Source organism: Crocuta crocuta, unplaced genomic scaffold, assembly GCF_008692635.1.
Source record: "Crocuta crocuta isolate KB4526 unplaced genomic scaffold, BGI_CrCroc_1.0 scaffold36, whole genome shotgun sequence".
In the NCBI taxonomy this organism is placed as follows: domain Eukaryota; kingdom Metazoa; phylum Chordata; class Mammalia; order Carnivora; family Hyaenidae; genus Crocuta; species Crocuta crocuta.
Window position 1 is genome coordinate 6949817 of NW_027532203.1, and position 23612 is coordinate 6973428.

The following is a 23612-nucleotide window of genomic DNA, read 5'->3' on the forward strand; positions in this document are numbered from 1 at the left end:
TTTAAACGTTTTATTTATTTGAGAAAGAAAGACAGCGTGAGCAGGGGAGGGTCAGAGAAAGAGGGAGACACAGAATCTGAAACAGGCTCCAGGCTCTGAGCTAGCTGTCAGCACAGAGCCCGACGCGGGGCTCGAACCCATGAACCATGAGATTATTTCCAGAGCCAAAGTCGGCCACCCAACCAACTGAGCCACCCAGACGCCCCATTCCCCCCTGTGCTTTAAAATGTTTGGATTCTTTATTTCTGTGACAGTGCCGCATTCCAGCAACTCCGTGGCATATCGTATTATCTTTACTGTAGTGTGGTAAATGGCTGGGAAAGACAGAGAAAAATAAAAAACGTATCAAAAGATAGAGAGAAATGGCTCCATTAGAAGTCGACCAAATGCCTAATTCATGCAGGCACTTTTGTGTGCCTCTTATTTTTAGAATCCAAAATAATGACCTTTATCAAGATTTTGTGTTCTGGCCGGCCACCTGGCTTCCTTTTTTCCTTTTATTTTTTTAAAACTTTTTATTTTGGAATAATTTTAGATCTATAGGAAGTTGCAAAGATAATACTGAGAAATTCCCTATGCCCTTCAAGGACTTTATCTCGGTGGTTGCACATTATATATCGACTACTTCTTTTTAAAGATGATTGTCTGGGCAACAATAGTATACCAGGATTATTTGCTGGAAAATCGGAGCTGACTCATCCCCCAAGCACCGCCTTTAAAGGAATCAGGCAGCACAGTGCCCCTGGCACGTTCCACGGTCTCCAGACACAGACATGAAGCTCTGAGCTCAGTGAGCTTCCTGATCTGATTTACCCAGCTCTTTTCCAGGAGGGAATTTCCACCAGCCAGTGCTGGATGCCACAGTCCATTTGGATGAGACAGAAGGGGAAATTTCCAGGTGGGGACAGCGTCAGCCCTTGCCTGGAGGACACGGAGGATTTGCGATCGGGAGGCTCGTGTGCATTCTTGGTTTCATTCGGCTCCTTTTCATCGGTGGGCACCCGGAAGAAGGTACTGTGGGGGAATTGGAGAATGGCTGGCAGATGAAGTGGCTGAAGAAATCAGTTACATGTAAACTAGTGAGGGGGATGGCTTCTCGGAGCTCGGACTGGTGTCTGAACCATCTGAAGGTGGAGGATTGACTCTTGCCGGGAGCCTGACTTGGGAGCAGGGAGTATCTGAGGGATGAGAGGAGATGAGAGATACCAGGGAGCTGGGAGGATGGCAAACATCCGAATTTTAGCCAAAAGCCCATTTAGCTGTTCTGCTTCTGTTTTTCTAATGATAAAAATAAGGATTCTCAAGAGTTAAAAAAAAAACACAGAAAGATATAAAAAGAAAATAAACCACCTATAATCCTACCACCCAATAGTTTAAAAACAAAACAAAACAATAACAAACGTGGAATCTTTCTTGTATGAAAAACGCTCCTGGGTGGCTCAGTGGATTGAGTGTCCAAATATTGATTTGGGCTCAGGTCACGATCCCAGGGTCATGGGATCGAGCCCTGCTCCAGCTCTGTGCTGGGCGTGGAGCCTGCTTAAGCTTCTCTCTCTACCTCTGCCCCTCTCCTCTGCTCACATGCGCGCTCTCTCTCTCTCAATCTCTCTCAAAATTAAAATAAATAAACAAATGGAATTGTTAACAAATTTCAACCATTTGGCTCAAGAAGGAAGTTAAGAATGGTTTCCTCTCTCGAATTCCACTTGCTGTACTGAAGCATCCACCCTTTGTTCTAATGGGATGTTGGGAAGCCACCCAGAATACTCCTATTACTCTTGTTTGGAATAGTACCTTCTACCTCCTCCAATCCGTAATGGCCCATTGACTGACCTAAGTTAGGTATCGGGGATTATCAGGGATGGAGCAATGGAAGATGGAGCCCTTTTCTCAAGCAGGGGCTGGGCAGCAGATAATATCCCCAGTGGCATGGAGAGAACAGGGTGCTTTGGGAATAGATGTAGGGTCGCTGTGCTAGCTTGCTAGGGCTGCCATAGCAAAGTGCCACATGCTGGTGACATAAACAATAGACGTTGATTGTCTCTATGTTCTGGAGGCTGCAAGTCCAATACCAAGATGTCGGCAATGTTACTTCCTTCTGAGGACTGTGGGGGAGAATCTGTTCGGGCTCTTTCACGTGCTCCCTTGGCTTCTGGTGGCTTCCTGGTGATCTTAGGTGCTCCTTGGCCTATGGAAGTGTCACTCTGACTTCTGCTTTTATCTTCATGTGGTGTGTTCCTCCCACGTGTGTGTGTGTCTGTCTTTGTGTCTAAATTTCCCCTTTTTATGAAACCGCATAAAAACGTACTGGATTAGAGCCCACTCACGGTCTCATTTTAACTTCGTTACTTCTGGGAAGACCCTCTTTCCAAATAAGGTCACATTCTGAGATACTAGGGCTTAAGACTCCAACATATCTTTTTGGGGAAGACACAATTCAACCCACAGTAGTAGGCAACCATGACTGGGGACGAGTGGGCAGGTGGTGGACGCAAGGGGGTGGAGAGCGCCTGAGGACTTGGGTGTCATTGGTTATGTAGACCCCCTAGGCAGAGAGCCCAGAGAGGCAGATGGGAGAGGAAAGCAGCACCCAAAGCTGGAAGGGCCTTGATTCTCTCTAGGGAGCATGAAAGCTTTCAGCTTGAGAGGCCTGTGGTCACCAAAGTGTCACAGGCCAGCGCTATGGAAGATGGACTAGACAGCCAAATGAGGGGGCCAGTGAGAAGGCACTTTGCGATCACCAAGGCACAGCCAATGACGTTCAGCATGCAGAATTTTGAAGGTACTTACCTTCTCTCCATTTGGTCATTCATGCTCTACATTAACTGAGCCCAGTACCTTCAGTCACAAAGAACACAACTGCTCCCTGCCCGCCTCTCCGGTGTCAGCCCCCATCCTACTATCCCATCCAACCAACTTCCTGTCATCTGCTCTGCCCCTACGGACCGGGTTCTAGAGAAGTCCAGGACTCACTTTGCGGCTTTCTGCCTCTGTGAGTCTACACAGCCCTCTGCCTGAATGCTTTGTCCCTGTTTATGTCCAAGGCAAACCCTTGGGCTAAATTCAAGAGGCGGCTCACACACGTGTTCTGTCCTCTGAGAAGCCCCCTGACTTCCCCAGGGGGACTTTCTAGACAATAGTAGTAACTCTTACGACATTGGGTTGTATCTGTGTGCTGATGTGGCAGCTTGCTTCTAGCTCGTGGTTCTCAGGCTGGTTGTTCTTTTATGTCATCTGGAGAGAGAGACAGACAGACAGATAAGCAAACAAACAAATACTCTGATGCCAGGGCCCCACCTACATAGATTCTGAACCCAATGATTTCGGTAAGGGCCCTGTGGTTTTTGTTTGTTTGTTTTAAGTTCACATATTTATTTTGAGAGAGAGACAGAGAGAGAGAGAGAGAGAGAGAGAGAGAATCTCAGAGCCCAAAGCAGGGCTTGAACTCACAAACCATGAAATCATGACTTGAGCCAAAATCAAGAGTTGGATGCTCAACTGATTCGGCCACCCAGACTGGGCCAGCCAGGCACTCCTTGTTTTTGTTTTTTAAAGTTTTAATTAGCTAATTTATTGAAGTAATCTCTACACTCAATGTGAGGCTCAAACCCACCACCCTGAGATCAAGAGTCACATGCGCCTCTGACTGAGCCATCCAGGTGCCCCTGGGGCCCTGTGGTGTTTGTTTTTTTTTTTTAATGTTTATTTATTTTTGAGAGAGAGATAGAATGCAAGCAGGGGAGGGGCAGAGAGGGGGGAGACCAGAATCTGAAGCAGGCTCCAGGCTCTGAGCTGTCAGCACAGAGCCCAGCACGGGGCTGGAACTCATAAACCATGAGCCAAAGTCAGATGCTTAACAGGCTGAGCCAGCCAGCTGCCCCTGGGGCCTGTGTTTTTTAAATACTCCCCCAGGTGATGCTAACGCATGTCCAAGGTTGAGGACGCTGCTCCAGGCCAGCGGTTCCCACACCTTAGCTGCAGCAGGACCTTGTTCACCGGGCCACATCCGAAGTTGCTGGCTCACATCCAAAGTTGTTTGGAGGGGAGGTCTGAGAGTTTGCGTTTCTAACATCCTTCCAGATGGTTCTGGGAGCTACTGGTCCTGGGGCCGCCCTTTAAGGACCACCAGGGACCCCTTCTACTCCAGTAACCTCAGAATCTGCAGCGGGGCTTGTTAGCAGCACAGCCCGGTCCCACAGAACAGAATCTGATTTTAACAAGATCCCGGGATAACTCATGTGTGCACTAAGGTTTAAGGAGCACTGCTCCAGACAGTAAATTCCTCTCTTAGGAACCATGAAATTTCACTTTTATATAGATTGCACCCAGCACAGCCTGGCACACAGTAAAACGCTAAGTAAATATTTGCAAAATGAGTGAATGCCCACAGGCACATTGAGTGTTTATTCCTGTCAGTTGAGCGATTTAATCTGTTGGCATCTATATGTAGTCATGTACGCAGAGCAATGGGATTCGGTGGGAGCTCCCGCATGAAAGATCCAGCCGCGGGCCTTGGGGAGAAGGACACAATGATTGCAGTATTCACCCACCTTTGAACCAAGATTCAGTGCATCCATTTCAGGCCAGGTCAACACTCCGACCCTGAGCATAAAACGTTCAGGAAGACTCTGTCCCTGACATGGAGGAACTTACCACCTAATAATCCTGACCCATTTGCTCATTTCTTGTTATGACCACGCAGGCCAGATATTAGTACAGGAGATGGCAGGAGGGGGTTCTGTCCATGAGCCGCCATCTAGAAGGTCCAAACCAGGGCTACCTATGGGGCTCAGCGGAGCACAGAGATCACTGGAGACTAGTCAGTACTCAGAAGGCCAACAGAGCAGGTAGGTAACACCTGGAGTGAAGGGCAGATGACAGGGCCACCATCCAGGTGTCAGGAACGGGACTTCCATTCTCAGAATGGGGACTGACTAGAGCAAAGCAAGGGGATTTCAAGTCTGATTCATGGTCAGCCTGTCAAGATAGAGAGAAAGGTGGGGAGATGGGCATGTAGGAGGGCACTTGTAGAGATGAGCATTGGGTGTTATATGGAAACCAACTTGACAATAAACTATTTGTAAAAAAAGTAATAATAAAAGGGGGAGATTTCATTAAAAAAAAAAAGATAGAGAGAAAGGTGGAGACCCAATTGCTAAGATTGAAGAGAAGAAAGGTGGGACGCCATCTTGGGAATCAGAGAGAAACACCACAGACCTAGCACACAAATGAGTTTTCAGAGCCAGATTGGGTGCCCCAGTGAGGAAGGAAGGAAGAAAGGAAGCGAAGGGGAGGGGAGAGGAAGGAAGAGAAAGGAGGGATCCTTGAAGGGCCTGGTTTCCCAAATTCCCTCCAGTCCATAAGAATGAACCAAAATATTCCAGTTTGGTTCTAATCGAAAGGGAAGTAGTCTTCTTCTGCATCTATGACAGTTTCACTCAATCTAGAAAGTTCTATGGGAGCTGCAAAGAGAAGTCTTAGAGGGCCCGGGGTGGGAGTCAGGAGGGGGGAATGAGACTTAGAAATGCAGTCTGGTGACATGTGAGCACTGTAACAGGAGCTGAGAGTTGACAAAACCCAGGTGGTCAAGGGGCACGGGACAAGAGCCTTCCTGTGTGCCCTTTCATTAGTGTCGATTGGCCCACTAAGAGTGCCTCCAACCAGGAAAGCATTTAGGAGCCATTCCCGGTACAAAACTCTGAATTACTGAGGTGCCAACAGGCATCAGGCTTATAAATCTGTCTTTTATTATCTGGTTGGCTTAGCCAGGTCTCCAAAAGGAACAGTAAAGTTTTATGGTGTAGTTTAACAAATAAACCTCTGAGTCAGGCTTTATCATGGAAGAAATTTTCCCTGGTAGCATTCGAGGGCAGACTAGATCACCCAGCCCTTCCCTGATGCCCCAGGAGGGTGGGCTGAGGTTATACCGTCGAATTGAATAGATTTCTCATACAGTCTTAGTGAAGTGCCCTCTCTTCACTGTACATTTATGTGCATGCACACCATTTGCCTTTTTATAAGAAGTGCAATTATAAAGACTCTCTGGTTGCTTGGTTGTTTGTTATTGCTTTTGTTTTTACCGTTGCAGTTTTTGTTTGTGTGTGTGCTTTTTTAATGTTTATTTACTTTGAGAGAGAGAGAGAGACAGACAGACAGAGCATGAGCAGGGGAGGGACAGAGAGAGAAGGGGACGCAGAATCCAAAGCAGGCTCCAGGCTTTCAGGTGTCAGCACAGAGATCGACGAAGGGCTCCAACTCACAGGGTGTGAGATCATGACCTGAGCCCAAATTGGATGCTCCACCAGCTGAACCACCCAGGCGCCCCTAATTGTTCTTTTTTAAGTTTATTTTATTTTGAGAGAGACAAAGCATGAGCAGGGGAGGAGCAGAGAGAGGGATAGCGAGCAAATCCCAGGTAGGCTCCGCACTGTCAGCACAGAACCCCATGAGGGGCTTGAACTCATGATCTATGTGATCACGACCTGAGCCAAAGTCAAGAGTCAGACATTTTACTGACTGAGACACCTCAGCGCCCTCCTCCACTGTAGTTTTCAATTTCACTTTAGGGTGGTTAACTTGGTGTTTTCTCATTTTTTTGAAATAGTTTTTTATTGATACATTATTATTCAGCTTCTCTTCAATTTATTTGTTCTTCAATAGAAATGCCATTTAAGTATATTTAAGTTACTTAAAATGTAAATAATTATTTAGAAATATCTGCCAGAAAATAACAACTAATTTGGTTATTAATAATCAATAATTCAGTTATTACAAAAGAATGTAAGCACTCAAAACAAATAATGCAATTTCTGGAAGTAAATGGAGCCACGATTGGGGATTATTTCAGTCACAATGCCAATCATTTTCCCAGTTAAAATTCTGTTAGTGAAAGAGAGATTTTCGACTTGTGTTGTGGCATTTCAACTACTCAACAGGGTCCGCAGAAATCTAGAGTGGATGGTAGAAAATGAAAAGCAGGAATTCTGACCAAAAGAAAAACACAGGGGTGCCTGGGTGGCTTAGTTGGTTGAACATCTGACTTTGGCTCAGGTCATGATCTTGTGGTTCACGAGTTCGAGCCCTGTGTCAGGCTCTGTGCTGACAGCTCGGAGCCTGGAGCCTGTTTCGAATTCTGCGTCTCCCTGTCTCTCTGCCCCTCCCCAGCTCGTACTCTGTCCCTCTCTCTCTCTCTCTCTCAAAAATAAATGAAACATTAAAAAAATTTTTTAAAGAAAAAAAAAATCTGGGAGTCATTCAGTTAGAGAGTGGGATCCAAAAACCATCACAGTGCCCTGATCAAAAGTCCCATCCAGAATTAGTTTCTTCCATTAAAAACATGATTCTGTGCCTGACCTCCCAGGTTTTCATTTTCCCTGTTAACTCTCAGTCTGATTCATCGCAGGGTTTATTTGCCCCCAAAGCAAATTCCAGAATCATTTTGTCACTGATTCAATCTCTGATCTGTAAAAAATACTCATTAGATTATGCTTCAAAAAATGACCTAAATAGTTATAAGGTTTAAAAGCCCAATTTTAAAAGAATCTAGATGGAAACTTTTACATCCAGATGAGAGTAGTTGCTTTCAAGATTGTCCTCATTTGGTGTTACTGCTGAGAAAGTTCTGGGAACGTTTCAGAAGCCAAGTTGATTCTTTGAATACCTCCTGAGGTGCTAAATCTTTTTCCTTTGTTTGGAGTTTTGCTTTCCAGAAACAACATACAATTTATTTTTTGAGACATGTGGGTGGTCTGTTGGGCATCACTATTTGGTCCAATATCCCATTTGGACTCATGGGATGGATTTTCTTGTGTGGTTTGTAACTCAATTCTGAACGCAACCCCAGAAGAGTTTCACAGATGTTTCAAGCAAAGTTAAGATCCTAGGCAAGAAGTACATCTTCCCAACATGGCTGTTTTAGAGTGACATTTATCTGGTTAGAAATCACAATGCATCTTAAAGATGAATCAGTGTGAATTTACAGCCATGGTTCAAACACACACACTCGGCGAAGGCGAAACGCTTTAAGGCAAGACAAAGACAACCTTAAAGGGCTTTTACTTTTTAAAGTGAATGTTTTATTCTTGCTTAGGGAGAAAAGTGTTTGATGGCCTTCCCCAGTACGCACAGAAGATGAGAGATGAGAACTAGTTCATCACTCCCAGCGCTGCCATTTTTCAGAGACTCAGAGAGAGCAGAGAACAGAAATAAGGAGAATAACGCATGCCTTGTGGTGAGTAGGGCGTGTGCTAACCCAGTTTGTGGTTCTGGAACAATGGTCTTTTTCCTCTCCAATATTTACACCTACAAAAGCAATCATGCTAAGGACTCCCCAAATCCTGCAATTATGACTTTAGCATCCTGGATAGTTCAGATTCCAAATATCGCTTATAGTGGCTTGCATTTATATGCTGCTTTATGGTTTTTATAGGACTTTCTTGCATGGTCCTCCTGAGCATAGGCAGAGCAGGGAGCTCTGCCCATTTATTCCAAGACTGGAATATTGTGGGTGGGTGTTTCACTGGTTAAATGTCTCACTCTTGATCTCAGCTCAGGTCATAATCTTAGTTAGTGAGGTCGAGTCTTGCATTGGGCACTACACTGACAGTGTGGAGCCTGCTTGGGATTCTCTGCCTCCCTTTCTCTCTACCCCTCCCCCACTCACACACGCATGTGTGCACCTGCACCTTCTCTCTCTCTCTCTCTCTCTCTCCTCTCAAAATAAATAAACTTAAAAAAATATAGAGAGCTAGTGAAGCACAGAGGATGGAGTGCTTTGCACAAATTGCACAACTAGTTAGCCCTGATACAGGTTTCAGACTTTGCATCTAATTAACCCCAAAGCTAAGCTCTTTCATGGCAGTAGGCTCCGAGAGTTGAGTTAACATCAGCATAGCACCATGCATTCCAAAGTTGGCAATGAAAAAAATCATGTAGGGGTCTGGTTGGCTCAGTTGCTTAAGCCTCCGACTTGGGCTCAGGTCATGATCTCACGATTCATGAGTTCAAGCCCAGCATTGGGCTCTGTGCTGACAGCTCAGAGCCTGGAGCCTGCTTCGGATTCTGTCTCCCCCTCTCTCTGCCCTTCCCATGATATGCTCTGTCTCTCGATGATAAATAAAGATTTTTAAAAAAAGAAAAAAAAAGGAAAAAATCATATATGAGCCCCCCTTAAAACATAATGTATTTTGAAATATATTAGGAAAACCTGAACTACAGCTATTAGCACAATGGATATCTGTTAGCGTACTCTCCGGCTGAACAATGAAACTGTTTCTGCTAGAATTTAAGTTTCTTTTCCAATCCTTCCCCACCTCATCCCTCTGCTTCCCCAGGAGTAGCCCCTCTGCGGGGGGAACGTTTGAGGGGTACTTTCTACTTGAAGACAATTTGGTAGAATGACTCTCAAGTGTAAAGGGCCTTCTCTGACATTCTAACCTGTACTCACCTGCCTCCTTGTGGGTTGACTGGGTCTGGGGTTGGGGGGTGAGAGGAGACTTGAGGTCTTGCAGGAGCCATGACCCAACTAGTGCACTAGGGGTGAGTTAACACTCCTCAGTGTCGACCAGGTAGGAGAGCAAAGGGAAGAGGGAAATGCTGCCCTCCCCAACCCCAAGTACTGAATTGAAAAGGTTGTCCCCCAGCACCCAGTTTCATTCTTTTTTAAAAAATTTTTTAAATTTATTTCTGAGAGAGGGAGACAGAGAGAGAGTCAGCGTGAGCAAGGGAGGGTCAGAGAGAGAGGGAGACACAGAATCTGAAGCAGGCTCCAGGCTCTGAGCTGTTAGCACAGAGCCCGACGCGGGGATCAAACTCACGAACCATGAGATGATGACTTGAGCTGAAGTCGGACACTCAACCGACTGAGCCACCCACGGGCCCCACCCTAGTTTCATTCTTTCCCGAAAGGCACCTGGAGTAGAGTCAGGTAAGTGAGGCCAGGGAGCCTCTTCTCATTTTTGTTGTCTTGTTCCCTCCCTCACTCTGGCATCACCGCTCCACCTACCCCACGGGCACCCCGGGTGCCCACCCTCCCTTGCCCATCTGCCCAGAGGAGGCTCTCTCTCCCCATGAACCAGCCAGGCTCTGCCTCAATGTTTTTGTTTGTTTTTGCCTCCACTGGACATTATCAGCTCTCACTTCCGCTGTGTCTTTCAAAGTGATCATTTTGTAAACTGAGCTGTGGGGAAGGGAAGGGATTAGGGACACACCATAAAAGGAGTGTTTGTACATTAGAACAGTAGTTCACTGCCTTGGCCATCCCTGCCTTGCAGGAATGTTTTAACAGGAGGGAGTTTCCCAGCCTGGCTTAGAGAAAATAGCTTGAGGGGGTGGGGGTGGGGTGGGAGAGAGCTTCATCTGTAAACAGTTCCTTAGGATGTCAGTCTAGTGAAGAGGGAATAGCGCTCAGGATGCACACTTATGAAGAGCCTCAAATTTTCGTCCTTGATGTTCCCTCCAAAGAATGGCCCCGAAGATAATCTCATGGTAATAAAAGATGTTCTTCATACAACTTCAAAGCTGTCCATTCGCAGATCACACATGCTATGTATCAGGCACCATGGACTGTTTTTTTAATGGGTTCTGTAATTACTACTTGATTCTGAAATCTGATTTCAGCATAATTATGTTCTATTCATTTGTTAAATGTGTACATTTAAAATACCTCATGTTTGAGGTTCCTGGGTGGCTCAGTCGGTTGAGTGACTTCAGCTCAGGTCATGATCTCACAGTTGTGGGTTCAAGCCCTGCGTTGGGCTCTGTGCTGACAGCTTAGAGCCTGGAGCCTGTTTCAGATTCTGTGTCTCCCTCTTTTTCTGCCCCTCCCCCACTCGCACTCTGTCTCTGTCTCTTTCTCAAAAAATGAATAGGCATTTAAAAAAATAATAAAAAATACTTCATGTTTGTGGTGGCACCTAACTGGCTCAGTCGGAGGAGCATATGATTCTTGATCTCCAGGTCCTGAGTCCAAGCCCCATGTAGAGTGTAGAGATCACTTAAATAAACAAACAAGCAGACAAAAAAATACTAAATGTTTGTGGAATTAATTTTTCCCAATTTTTATTTTGAATTGAAATTTTCTGGAAGAGTTGAAAGATAATGCAATGAACACACATCCTTCATCAACTTCATCAATTGTTAACAGTTTGCCATTGTCTTCTCTGTTACTATGTCCATACACACACACCCATATATTTACCTTCTCCTGCTTACTAAATCGTAAATTAAGTTGCCAAAATCATGGCACTTCACCCCTAAATATGTCAGTACGTAACACTGCAGAATAAGAACACTTTCCTAATAACGGCCATGCTATTCCCATACCATACCAAAGATACATATCATCAACAAATGGGGTTATGCTCCACCCCGTTGAGGTGGAGTATCTATGAAAATGATTCCAAATTCTCTGCTCAGAATTTGTCTCTTCTCTCCCATTTATTTGTGTTGTGTTAAATTAATTAGACAAGGAGACCATTGAACTGAGGCGAGTCTATTGTCGTGGTGGCCTATGTAAGCAAACCCAAAATCTAAGCCTGTAAATACCTTAAAGTTACACAATTGAAACCTAAGGGCAGCCAACTAATCACAAATAGCCAAGAAGGCTTTACGCTGGAGCCAATCCATAATTTCCTGACTCTGTTTCCTCCAGAGCTCGTGTGGGGGGAACACTCCTGACCGTTACCACCATTTAGGTGTTGCCTGCCTGATTCTAATTGATTTTGTTAAATGTTTCTTTATTTTTGAGAAAGAGAGAGACTGAGTGTGAGCAGGGGAGGGACAGAGAGAGAGGGAGACACAGAATCCAAAGTAGGCTCCAGGTTCTGAGCTGTCAGCATGGAGCCCAATGCAGGGCTTGACCTCAGGAACCAAGAGATCATGACCTGAAGTGGGATGTTTAACTGACTGAGCCACCCAAGCGCCCCTTAAGTTGATTTTAGTTCAAATAAACTCTTCAAAAAATTTTTTAATATGCCTCAATTTATCTTTGAACAGTTTCAATTATTTATTTTTATTGGTATGGTATCTTGAGATACTCATTTTATTTTCTGGGTTATAATCCAGTACCATTTTATTTATTTGGCGACAAATTGTTCCAGCTTTGGCCGTAGTGCAGGGGCTCCTTCACCTGTTTCCTGGACCCCTCTGATACACTCCCATCATTGTGGGGTTTCTTTAATAGAAGGATAAATCTAATTATTTGATTATTTATTTGTTAATTTTTTTTATTTTAGCGAGAAAGAGAGAATGTGAGCGAGGGAGAGGGGCAGAGGTAGAAAGAGAGAATCCCAAGTAGGCTCTACACTCAGTGCAGGGGGGCGGAGGATGGGGCTCTATCCCACAACCCCGGCATCACCACCCCAGCCAAAACCAAGGGTCAGATGCTCAACAGACTGAGCCACCTAGGCACCTGAAGGATACGTTTAATTTTTTAAACAACAATGTCACTTTGCACATACGACTTGTAAAATCTGAAAAATAGAATCCTTTTTGAAATTGTTCAAGTACAGTGGACACACAATGTTGTGTTAGTTTGGATGTACAATGCAGTGCACTCACAATTTCATGGTGGTTTTTTTTTTTAAATGCTTTAAGAAATGCTTTGAGCTTTTATTGACTGTTCCGAGGATCAGTCCATTTCAATTTGTGCATAATTCTTAACATACACCAGCAAACTAAAAAAATCATGTGGTTGTGATTCTTCTCCAAAAGTTACTCTTGTGACCTTCCAGCTTAAAATATGGAGGCAAATTTTCCTTAGCAGGATATCAAGTACTAATATCTTCAGATGTTGATGTCCTGTTACGTTGTAAGTCCCATGAATTCACGATTTAATATCATATACTCTGCATGCTCAGATTATCAATCTTGCCCAGCACATTAACAAAGTTAGCAGACAACTGGGTTACCACGGCCAGGATGTTACAGACTGCACAAAATTCTGACAGAGGGGGCCAAGGTCAAGGAGTGATTTAATTTAGGAAACAGTTCTACCAAAAACAACAGGGAATCAAAGTAACTTAAAATGTTCAAGACATATTAAATGCACGATCAACCGCAAATTACCATTTAGTCTGCTTGGTATTATAGGATATAAAAACCACGCCCTCTATGGAATGTTAACACCCAAGACAATCAAAGCCTTCCACATGTGGGGTGCCTGGATGGCTCAGTCGGTAATGCGTGAGACTCTTAATCTTTTGGGTTGTAAATTCCAGCCCCATGTTGGGTGTAGAGATTACTTAAAGATAAAATCTCAAGAAAAAAGCTTCCCATACTCAATATCTATACCAAAAAATAAACCACCAGCCAATGATTTTACCTTTTAAAAAATAACATTTACACCTTTTTAAAGTTTATTTATTTTGAGAGAGAGCAAGCAGGGGAGGGGCAGAAAGAGAAGGATAGAGAGGCTCCCAAGAAGGGTCCACAGTGTAGACACGGGGCTCCAACTCACGAACTTCGAGTTCATGACCTGAGCTGAAATCAAGAGTCAGACACTTAACCGACTGAGCCATCCAGGCACCCCTAACATTCACACCTTAAAAACAGGATGAAGTAGGGGCGCCTGGGTGGCTCAGTCGGTTGAGCGTCCGACTTCGGCCCAGGTCATGATCTCGCAGTTCGTGGGTTCGAGCCCCACGTCGGGCTCTGTGCTGACAGCTAGCTCAGAGCCTGGAGCCTGTTTTGGATTCTGTGTCTCTGCCTCTCTCTCTCCCCCTCCCCAGCTCATGCTCTGTCTCTATCTCTCAATAATAAATATTAAAAACAAACATTTTAAAAAATTAAAAAGAAAAACAGGATGAAGTGGGATCCCCTCCTTCTTAAAAATGTTTCCTTGCAATCACAAAATAGTTGATCAAGATATTCCTCCCGATCGTACAAGAAGGGGGCCAGGGACCACTGGTAAGATGTGGGATATGAAACTCATCAGACCTGGCGTCATCAGAGGCTGTTCTTGGTTTTCTGCAGGTAAGTCTTCTTTCATGTCTTTGTTCACCACTTCAGCCGGTTTTCCCTTCTTCCCTATTGTTCGCATTTTTTTGTCTGAAGATTTATCCTTTCCTGCCACCTTTTTTGCCTTAGTTTCCACATTTGCAGGAGCAGGGTTAGCGGACAGACCCCTCTGTGGACCTCCCCTTCCTCCAGGGCATCAGGGTAGCAGGGCAGGTGCACCAAGAGCCTTCTCGAAGCTGGGGCTGCCTCGCCGCTGCCACCCCTCTAGCCTCCCATCATGGGTTCTTTGAGTAGGTTTTGTTTTGTTTTGAGCACTTTTTTGCTTTCTGGCATAGGAAGCAGCTCTAGGGGCACCTGGAGGGGCTCAGTTAGTTGAGCGTCTGATTTTGGCTCAGGTCATGATCTCATGGTTGGTGGGTTTGAGCCCCGCGTCCGGCTCTGTGCTAACAGTTCAGAGTCTGGAGCCTGCTTTGGATTCTGTGTCTCCTCCTCTCTGCCCCTCCCCCATTCCTGCTCTGTCTCTGTCTCAAAAGTAAATAAAAAATGTTAAAAAAAAATTTAAAAGAAGACGACGAATCTCTGGCTCATCTGGTATATATTCTGCCTCAGTCCTAGAGTCAGCCATTTCTCTAAGGCGCTTTGCTTCCTTTTACTGGAAAAGGAGATTAGAAACCAAGATTTAGGCCCCACACATGCTCGTTGCTACTGAGGTGTTATTCTTAGACCCCCCTCAGTTGACAGAGCAAGGAAATGGGTGTGTGAGTACTAACCGCTGCACACACACCGCTCTGTAAATATTTCTATATGCAATCAGCTGCATGGACATGAAGCTAAACATTAAGCATAAACATGCTGACGTTTCCAGCTCTAACCCACTATCACATGGATGGTTCTGGCCTCCTTCCCTTGCTTATCTGCAACCTCTCATTCCAACAGTGACAAGCTGGCCCTAGGGTTGTGGCTCTGAGCTGAGCCCGAGATTGGGATTGTTGAGATCCTGCATGGGATTCTCTCTCTCCCTCTGCCCCTCCCCCACTCCCGTGTGCATGCTCTCTCTCTCTCTCTGGAGTAAAGGGGGGAAAAAGTTCTAGTGTTAGTATCCATTTCTGCCATTATTCTTTCTAAGGCTTTAGTTACCCCAGATGTGGCCACCGGGACCCCTCCAAGCGGTCTCCATTCACACACCTCCATCTTTGAGCATCTCATTGCTTTTGGCACAAGAAGATATTCTAGCGCTCTCAACAATAGCTAACACATGGAAAGAGCCTAAGTGTCCATCAACGGATGAATGGATCAAGGAGATGNTGTCTCACGCATGAACTTAGCCAGATCTTCAAGGATCCCTAATTCCTTTTAGTAGAGAAATTGTTATTTATTTTAGAGATTATTATACGTGGGGAACAAGATGAGGGCGTTTAGTTTGCTAATTACCACTAGGTTGTTTCCTGCTTTGATGGAATTTGCTTCACAGCCCCTTCAGTGGCCAGAGCTCCTCATATCTACGTAATGAGCTTTTCGTGATACTTCCAGTTCAAACCCAAATCCAACACTAGAGAATTTTCCTTCATTTCACCTTTCTATATTCCTTCTCCCGCAGTGAGAGCGCTAGTTCCGAGCAGTGTCAGGATATTTACAGGACACACGTATTTTCAAAAGCGCCCCATTTTAAAATATACCTGAGCCTTAAAAAAATGGAATTGCTCAAGTTTCCCTCAGGCTTTTAGAGGCCCTGCTTGAGATCCTTCTCACACAATACAGGGGAGGCCAGCCTGATTCCGTCTACATTTGGGCGGGCCCTGATCCATCTGGCAGCAGAAAATAGGAGATAAGCTGGCAAATGTCAGAGACACCATTGTCCCTCGGATCTGGAGCCTCTTGATGTTATCAAGTCCTCTCTATTCCCCATATATTGATACATATTTTTCAATTCATGTAACTTAATTTTTTAATGTTTATTTATCTTTGAAAGAGAGAGACAGAGCATGAGCAGGGGAGGGGCAGAGAAGGAGGGAGTCACAGAATCGGAAGCAGGCTCCAGGCTCTGAGCCGTCAGCGCAGAGCCCACTGCGGGACTCGAACCCACGAACCGTGAGATCATGACCCAAGCTGAAGTCAGACACTCAACCGACAGAGCTACCCCAGATGCCCATCAATTCATGTAACTTAAATTCTCACATAAATGTAAAAAGGCAGCCCCGACTTTGGCAGGGCCTGTTTGGCTCTGAATTGAAACAGTACCACTGGCATTATATCCAGAAACTCTGGACTAAGCCAGGGAAGTCCTGTGAATCACACCAGCAGGGTCTGGCTGAGCCTTAGGAACCTTACAGCTGCAAACGTTGGAGGATTAGGGAGCATCTTGGAGAAATCTAATGTCATGGGGCCACTGGGCTCACTGGAGAAATGACCAGAAACAGCGGAGCACCTGGGGATGAGCAAGGTTTTGAAGGGTTTGGGAAAATCCACAGACAGAATGGACGGTGATCTCATGGGACTGAAAAGTAGGCCAGCAGGATAAATTCTGGTTTTTCTTTCATCTTTTTTTTTTCCCCTTCCTTCCTTCCTTCATGGACTTCATGTGCTGCGTTGAATAAACCATATTCTTCCACAGCTCATTGTCAGCACGAGTTATGCAAATTTGTTTTCCTCCTTCTTGCCACACAGCCACCCCAGTGATCTTTACATATTTCTTAAATGTATTTTAAAGAAATTTTTTTAATGTTTTATTTATTTCAGAGAGAGAGAGAGAGAGGAGAGAGAGAGAGAGAATCCCAAGCAGGCTTCGTGCTGGCAGTACAGAGCCAGAACCCAGGAACCATGAGATCATGACCTGAGCCAGAGCCAAGAGTCAGCCGCTTAACTAAGTGAGGCACCCAGGTGGGTTACGTCCCTTCTAATGAGGCTGCTCTATGTTCTTACCAGCAAGCTTGTCAAATGCTCAGTATTGAATTTGCTACATCTGTGTGGATTTCCTTAAGGAAGATACTGGTGAATTTGGGAAAATGCCATTGGTGCCTACTTGGGGACAGGGCAGAGTGTCACCAGCCACCAAGCAGAGGAGTAGAAATCAGGCCCCGCCAAGGCTGGCTAATTTGCTGACATGTTCGCTTTGCAGGGAGGGAGGGAGGGAGAGTGCGAACAGGGGTGGGGATGGGTGAGTAGGGATTCAGGGTCAGAGGGAATTCTCTCTCTTTTTTTTAATGTTTATTTTTGAGGGGGGAAGGGGTGGAGAGAGAGGGGGACACTCAGGATATGAAGCGGGCTCTGCCCTGATGGCTGCGCTAAGTTGGACGTGATGTAGGCATCCTGTGTTGTATGCAGTATAGTAAATCTTTAAATGAACTCAAGCTTTAAAATTCTGTTTTGAAAAGAAAATTTTTGAGAATTTTGCAAACAGCTCTAAACATAACCCGGGTGCCATAATCTACACATGATTGTCACTGGTTATCATTCTAAATGACATCTCAAAGCAGGACAACCATACTAATGGGCTGATTATGAGCTGGGGGTGCTAATGGCCATTCTGGTTTAGGTCTGTTGTCCTAACCTAATTATTACTGGCGCCTCTGGTCATTCCCAGGAGTGTCTCTGTTGAAGATTATGTTGCTGCAGCGGCGGCGCCCTCTAGTGGCAAAATGGTGGAAGTGGGAAAAGTGGAGAAAAGTAGGCTTTGGCGAAATGCATCCAGCAATCAATTTGTATCCATTCCAGGGTGTAAAAACTGGGGCTGCAAAAAAAGATATCCAGTCTCCTAACAGTCTCGTAGAAATAATTAGATCATTCAATTCAGAGGTATGAAATAAGAACCTCACAAATGATGAGGGGTTTTTTTTATTTGCAGTTATTGGCAACATTTAAAATATTGCCCAAATCCAGGAAACACCTGAAAAACGAACATGCAAAGCACTGTTGCTAATGGTATCTGTGCTATAACCTTTCAGGAAAGTTCTTCCGCAGTCGGTTTCCAAATGCGATGTGTTAATATTGTTTGACCCAGGGAATTCTATCACTGGGAGGTTTTTAAAGGACATATGAAGGGTCCAAAGATGTATTGGGGGAATAATTATAGTTCAAAAGTAAAAATCTGAAAACAACCAATGTTCCCCCAAAAACAACTGATTAAATAAATATGGTTCATACATTTAATGGAATATTGTCAGTCTATACTTGTCAATCAGTAAACTGTTGAGGGAAAAAATTATGGTACAGAATAAGTATTATAACTCTGTTTATTAAAAATATGGACCTGGGGGCGCCTGGGTGGCTCATTTGGTTAAGCATTTGACTCTTGGTTTTGGCTCAGGTCATGATCTCATGGTTCATGAGTTTAAGCCCCACATCGGGCTCTGGGCTGAGTGAGGAGCCTGCTTGGGATTCTCTCATTCCCTCTTTCTCTGCCCCTCCCCTACTCATGTTCTCTTTCTCTCTCACTCTCAAAATAAATTTTAAAAACTTTAAAAAAATGTGTGTCTGGACATATGTTCTTACACACACACACACACAGGAGGATATCTTCAAGGAAAAATACCAGGGGCACCTTGCTGGCTCAGTTGATGGAGCATGCCACTCTGCCACTCTTGATCTCTGGGTCATGAGTTCGAGTCCCATGTTGGGCATAGAGATTACTTCAAACAAACCAACAAACACCCCACCCCAACATTCTTATAAAAGATAGCAGAAATGGTTTTACTCTAACTGATTGGATTCGGGCCTGTGAAATGACCACAAGCACAATATTTTATTTTTTCCTTGATATCAGGTTTATAATTCATATTCAGTAAAGTTTGCTTTTTTAATGAATATGTTTTATGAGTTTCTGACAAATAAAGAAGGTCTTATGGACGCCACCGGGGTCAAGGTAGCAGAGATTTTCACCGTTCCAGAGAAGTTTCTTCGTGCCCCTTGAAGTCCCAAGATAACAACATTTTGGAGGTGAACCAGAGCCCCCGTTGGGGCGCCCCAGCTGGGCAGCCAGGGCTTCTACCTGCGAGAACGCTACTTGCAGACACCGTGTGCACGTGCGCCAGGTAACCGGGTTGTTTTTCTTGTCTTGGGCACCATTTTGTTCTTTTCGGCTTCGCAAATTTACATTGGTTTTAAATGAGAATCAGACTGAGTTACAACGGGAGCAAAAAAAAAAAAAAAAAATCTTATTTATCCAAGAGTCTAACTCTAAAACAACACAATAGTATTGCCCAAGGAAGAAGAAAAATCAAAGATTGACGGGCACCGAAATCACAGCCAGGCTGCCGTCTGGATTCTTGGCACAAGAAGGCTGGTGGGGGTGACTGGGTGCGGGGCCGCAGGCAGGCGGGGAGGCAGGCAATACTAGCCCTAGGCCCCAAGAATTCTGGTCACCGCTCGCCCCTCAGAGAACCTTCAGGAACATCATGTTGGACTCAACAAAATGCAGGAGGGTGTCCATGTCTTTTCACAAATTCTGTCACCTGGAGACACATTCCCCCCACATAACCGTGGGTGAGCACGCAAACTCTCCTGGGGTTTTCCCTTCTTCAAAGATTGTTCATTTTAGGATGCCATGTGCAATCCCTGGTTGCCAGGGGACTTTGTAACACGAAATACAATTCTCTTACTTTTGTGAAAAGCCCAATTTGATCTTTCATTGGGGGATGTGTGAAGGTTTAAGGTATGTTGAGATAACTAGTCAAAACATTCCCTTTTGTTCTGTTGGCTTTAGAAGCTAATGGGCACAGTCTCAGGGGATGGGGGGTGGGGAGGAGGGGGCTGCCTAACTAGACCACCTGGGTCTTTTAGTTAAATTAGCAGGATGTAGGGGCGCCTGGGAGGCTGATCCGTTAAGCATCTGACTTCTGCTCAGGTCACGATCCCGTGGTTTGTTCATGAGTTCGAGCCCCACATCGGGCTCTGTGCTGACAGCTCAGAGCCTGGAACCTGCTTCTAATTCTGTATCTCCCTCTCTCTCTGCCCCTCCCCTGCTCTCTGCTTGCACTCTGTCTCTCTCTCTCAAAAAACTAAATAAATATTAAATTTGTTTTCATAAATTAGCAGGATACCTAGAAATGGCTCATCCTGAGGGATCAGTGAAAATCAAGATGATGGAAGATAGTTAATATCACCACATTCTTTTTTTCCCAAGTTCTGAATATTTATTACCTTTGTTTTAAATATAATTACATATTCACATAACCTGATTTTTAACAACGGGCTCTCCCGCGGCAGTACAAGCCAGCTCCGGCACATCCCTGCCCCTGAGCCTCTGGGAGACCCTAGGATCGTACTGCCCACTGGACACAGCCGTGGAGGTGCTGCTGGTCTGTGACTGCATTTTCCTAGAGAACGTGTGGGAGGAAGCAGGGAAGGACTCTTTAGGCAGAATGCCACGAAGGTTCATGTAAACGCAGCTGTGCCCTGTTCTCCCTTCTTCCTGATCTGCATGGAGGCTCCGAAGTAGAAGGATTTACCCCAAGGAACAGAAAGGAAGGAAAAGAAGCAGGAAAGGCTTTAATGCAGAAGGAACAGAGCCAAAGCTCTGGACGGGGTCGGGTCAGGGAGGAGCTGGGGTTGAAGGCCTCTGGCCTCTCTGGCCTGTGGTTCTCATCCTTTGGCTCAAGAAAGGCAGACTTAGTAGAGTGGGTGGGAGAAAAGATGCCTTTTTTTTTTTTTTAATGTTTTTTATTTATTTCTGAGAGAGAGAGAGTATGAGCAGGGGAGAGTCAGAGAGAGAGGGAGACACAGAATCTGAAACAGGCTCCAGGCTCTGAGCTGTCAGCACAGAGCCCAACGTGGGGCTCGAACCCATGAACTGTGAGAGCCGAAGTCGGACGCCTAACTGACTAAGCCACCCAGGCACCCCTGCCTCTTATTGGTCTAACCAGCGTGACTAGTAGTAGGTTTGGGCAGGGGTCCTCTATCTCTCCAGGCTCCCATCTTCCCTTTCCCGGGGGTTCGTGACTCACCCCCAGGGGAGAAGAGTGTCCTGGGCAGGGGTGGCAGGCAGAGCCAGGATCGGAAAGGGGATCAGGGTGAAGTAGAAAACATGGGGCTACCAGATCATTCCAACAAAAAGACCATTAGGGCAGAAGAGAGGATGTTTCCCCAGACAGACCCCTCTGCCCTTGCCAGGAATGGAAGGGGACAGGAAACTTCCACTAAAGGTTTCCTCCTGTGCCCTTCATGCCATCAGCATCTCCCAGATGTTGTCCTCAGCTTCCTTCACACTCCACTCCAGGTAGGATTGTTTTCTGTACCAATTCTTTAATTTTTTTCTTCTGTTTTGTTTTTCTAACATTTGATTGTGAATTACCTCCTTGTACTGAAGAATAAACATTCTTCCTATGCCTCTGTTCGTGTTAGTCTATCTATCCAAGTCATAATCTCTGTATCTGTAAGATGTGCATGCTTTTTCGTTTTGTTTAGCTGTTCAGTCTGTACGTCTGCAAGCTTCGCCTTCTGTTGAGTGTCAATAACTTGGGCTTGAGGCTCTATGAACTTCTTCAATCCCAGATCCATGGGAGCTGCCATCTTGGTTTCTATTACCAAGTTCTTATAAGGGAACTTTGCTAAATGCTTTTGTAGCGGAGAGATTTCATAGCAAGCGTCAGAACATGGTTTAACCCAGGGGGTCTCATTATCTTACATGATAAGAACTCCGTGGGTCATCAAGTCCAGGACTAGTTAGAGAGGCAGCTGTGATGCCTTCCAGGACACGGGCTCTTTCATCTTTTCTTCCCAGTCTTTGTCAGCATAAGGGGAGCCCTTCAGCATTTCCAGGGGACTACCACATCCCCAGGGACTCAGGGGCAGGAAAACAATCTCCAAGCCACCCTGGAGTCTCCTTTCTATGATTGGAAAGCTTTCCAAGTGCAGCAGCTGTATGAGAAGTGGGCTCTCTCAGGAGAAGGAAGGAGAAGGTGGGGGCTCTTGCACAGATGTAGCATGTCCCCTGCAACTTAAGCTCGGTGTTTTCACTGACATTTCTGCTGGAGCCCTAGAAAATGCCACGTTGCCCCCCTTTACAGATGTGGAAATTGATCCTCTGGGGGCTTCCGTTACATACTGCAGAGAAGGTTGGAGTCCAGACGTGAACTCAGGTCTGTGAGGCTCTACATTCCAGACTTGTACCCACTGCAATGGAAGGTGTGGTTTCCAGACCGAAGTAGAAGGCAGTATCACAAATTAAATTTTGTAATGTGATTATGCCCCAGGTGAGCACTAACAGGTAGCTTTCACGCCTGAAAATGCCTCAAAGAATCAATCTTTGGGGTGGCGAGTTGTCTCTGAGATGTCAGTGTAAACAAGGCCAATGTGTGACCAATTTGCACGTATTCACATTCTTGCAGCGAATCAAATATGCACCCGATATTCTGACAAGTGAAGGCAGAGACAAAGTGAGGTAAACTTGGGGTTGGTGGGGGCCGCTGCTGTGGTTCAATAGGGAGAGAGCAGGTACAACAGAGTGAGGGAGGAAATTTCCCTGGAGGGAGGGCCTGGGTGGTCCGCACATGCCCATCTCCACTCACTTTTCATGTCCTGCCCTCCTCACCTGTGCATTCAGCTCAACCCACAGGATGCGTGGCTCCCTGAAGGTCAAGTTGCTCAAATTAGTTCACTAACACCCTTTTCATCCAGAGGAGAGTGAAAACACACTCTAAGTGTTGGACAGGGAGTGAAAAATTCCCTAGAATTTTTTGAAACCATCTATTTCATTACATTAAAAATTTTGCCTTTATTTTTTTTAATGCTTATTTATTTATTTTGAGAGAGAGAGAGCAGGGGAGGAGAGGGAAAGAGAATCCCAAGCAGGCTCTGCCCTGGCTTGAACCTATGAACTGTGAGATCATAACCTAAGCCAAAATCAGGAGTCCAACGCTTAACCCACTGAACCACCCAGGCAGCCCCCAAATTTGCATTTCTACAGCCAGATCTGTCTCACACATGCTGTTGGACATATGTGACGACTTGGCCTCAGGTGTGAGAACCGTGCTCATATTTGCAGAAAGGATCAGGTTTCAGAACCGCAAGCCCTGCCCACCCCTCATCTGTTGTCCCGTCTTGTCCAGGCTTTCTTGCCCTGTGTCTTCTGGAAACCTCGAGGATTTGACATGTGTACCTAGTGCTCTTTTTCCCACAAGCTCACGGGTCTTCTCACATTTGTCCCCAAGTTCGCTGAATCAACAGCCCCATAAAGGACAGGGTCCCGATAATATCCCTTTCACTTCTGTGTTTCCTTAGGAGCCAGAAAGGAATGAGGCTGTCGCCGCTAAGTCATCTCTATGTCTAGTAGCTCTAGAAGCTCTGTGGGCCGCCATCTCTGGTCCCTGTGCTGGCCGTGGGCCCCTTTCTGCCCTGCTGACCACTCCTTCCTGGGCCTTGGGGAAAAGCCCCTTATTGTGCCCTGGCCTTCAGCTCCTGCTGCAGGAGGCTACTAGTAGAAGCCTCCACACCTCAATCTTGCCCTTAGAGCAGGCAGGCTCTCCAAGCTCGGCTGGGTCATAGGGAGGTGAGCCCACACTATCTGGAACCATGGCCCTTTCCTGACTTAAATAGCCTCCTGCTGAACTTGACCCACTGCACCAGATTCATTCATGTGGTGGGCTTTTTTTTTTTGGTTTGTTTTTGTTTTTTAAAATCTCAGGTGCTCCCTTGTCCTTCACAGTCTGTCTGTTACTGGGCTG

General features: G+C 45.6%; 1 long non-coding RNA gene and 1 pseudogene across 1 annotated transcript; one reads left to right on the plus strand and one right to left on the minus strand.

The window, feature by feature from the left end:
- Positions 1-764: 764 nt before the first annotated feature.
- Positions 765-15258, plus strand: LOC144242638 (uncharacterized). Its single transcript, XR_013338401.1, has 3 exons — positions 765-1011; positions 8090-8230; positions 13855-15258. It is a non-coding gene; the product is annotated as an uncharacterized LOC144242638 (long non-coding RNA).
- A 4858-nt stretch (positions 15259-20116) lies between these two features.
- On the minus strand, positions 20117-23354 carry LOC144242702 (prefoldin subunit 1 pseudogene; annotated as a pseudogene).
- Positions 23355-23612: the final 258 nt, after the last annotated feature.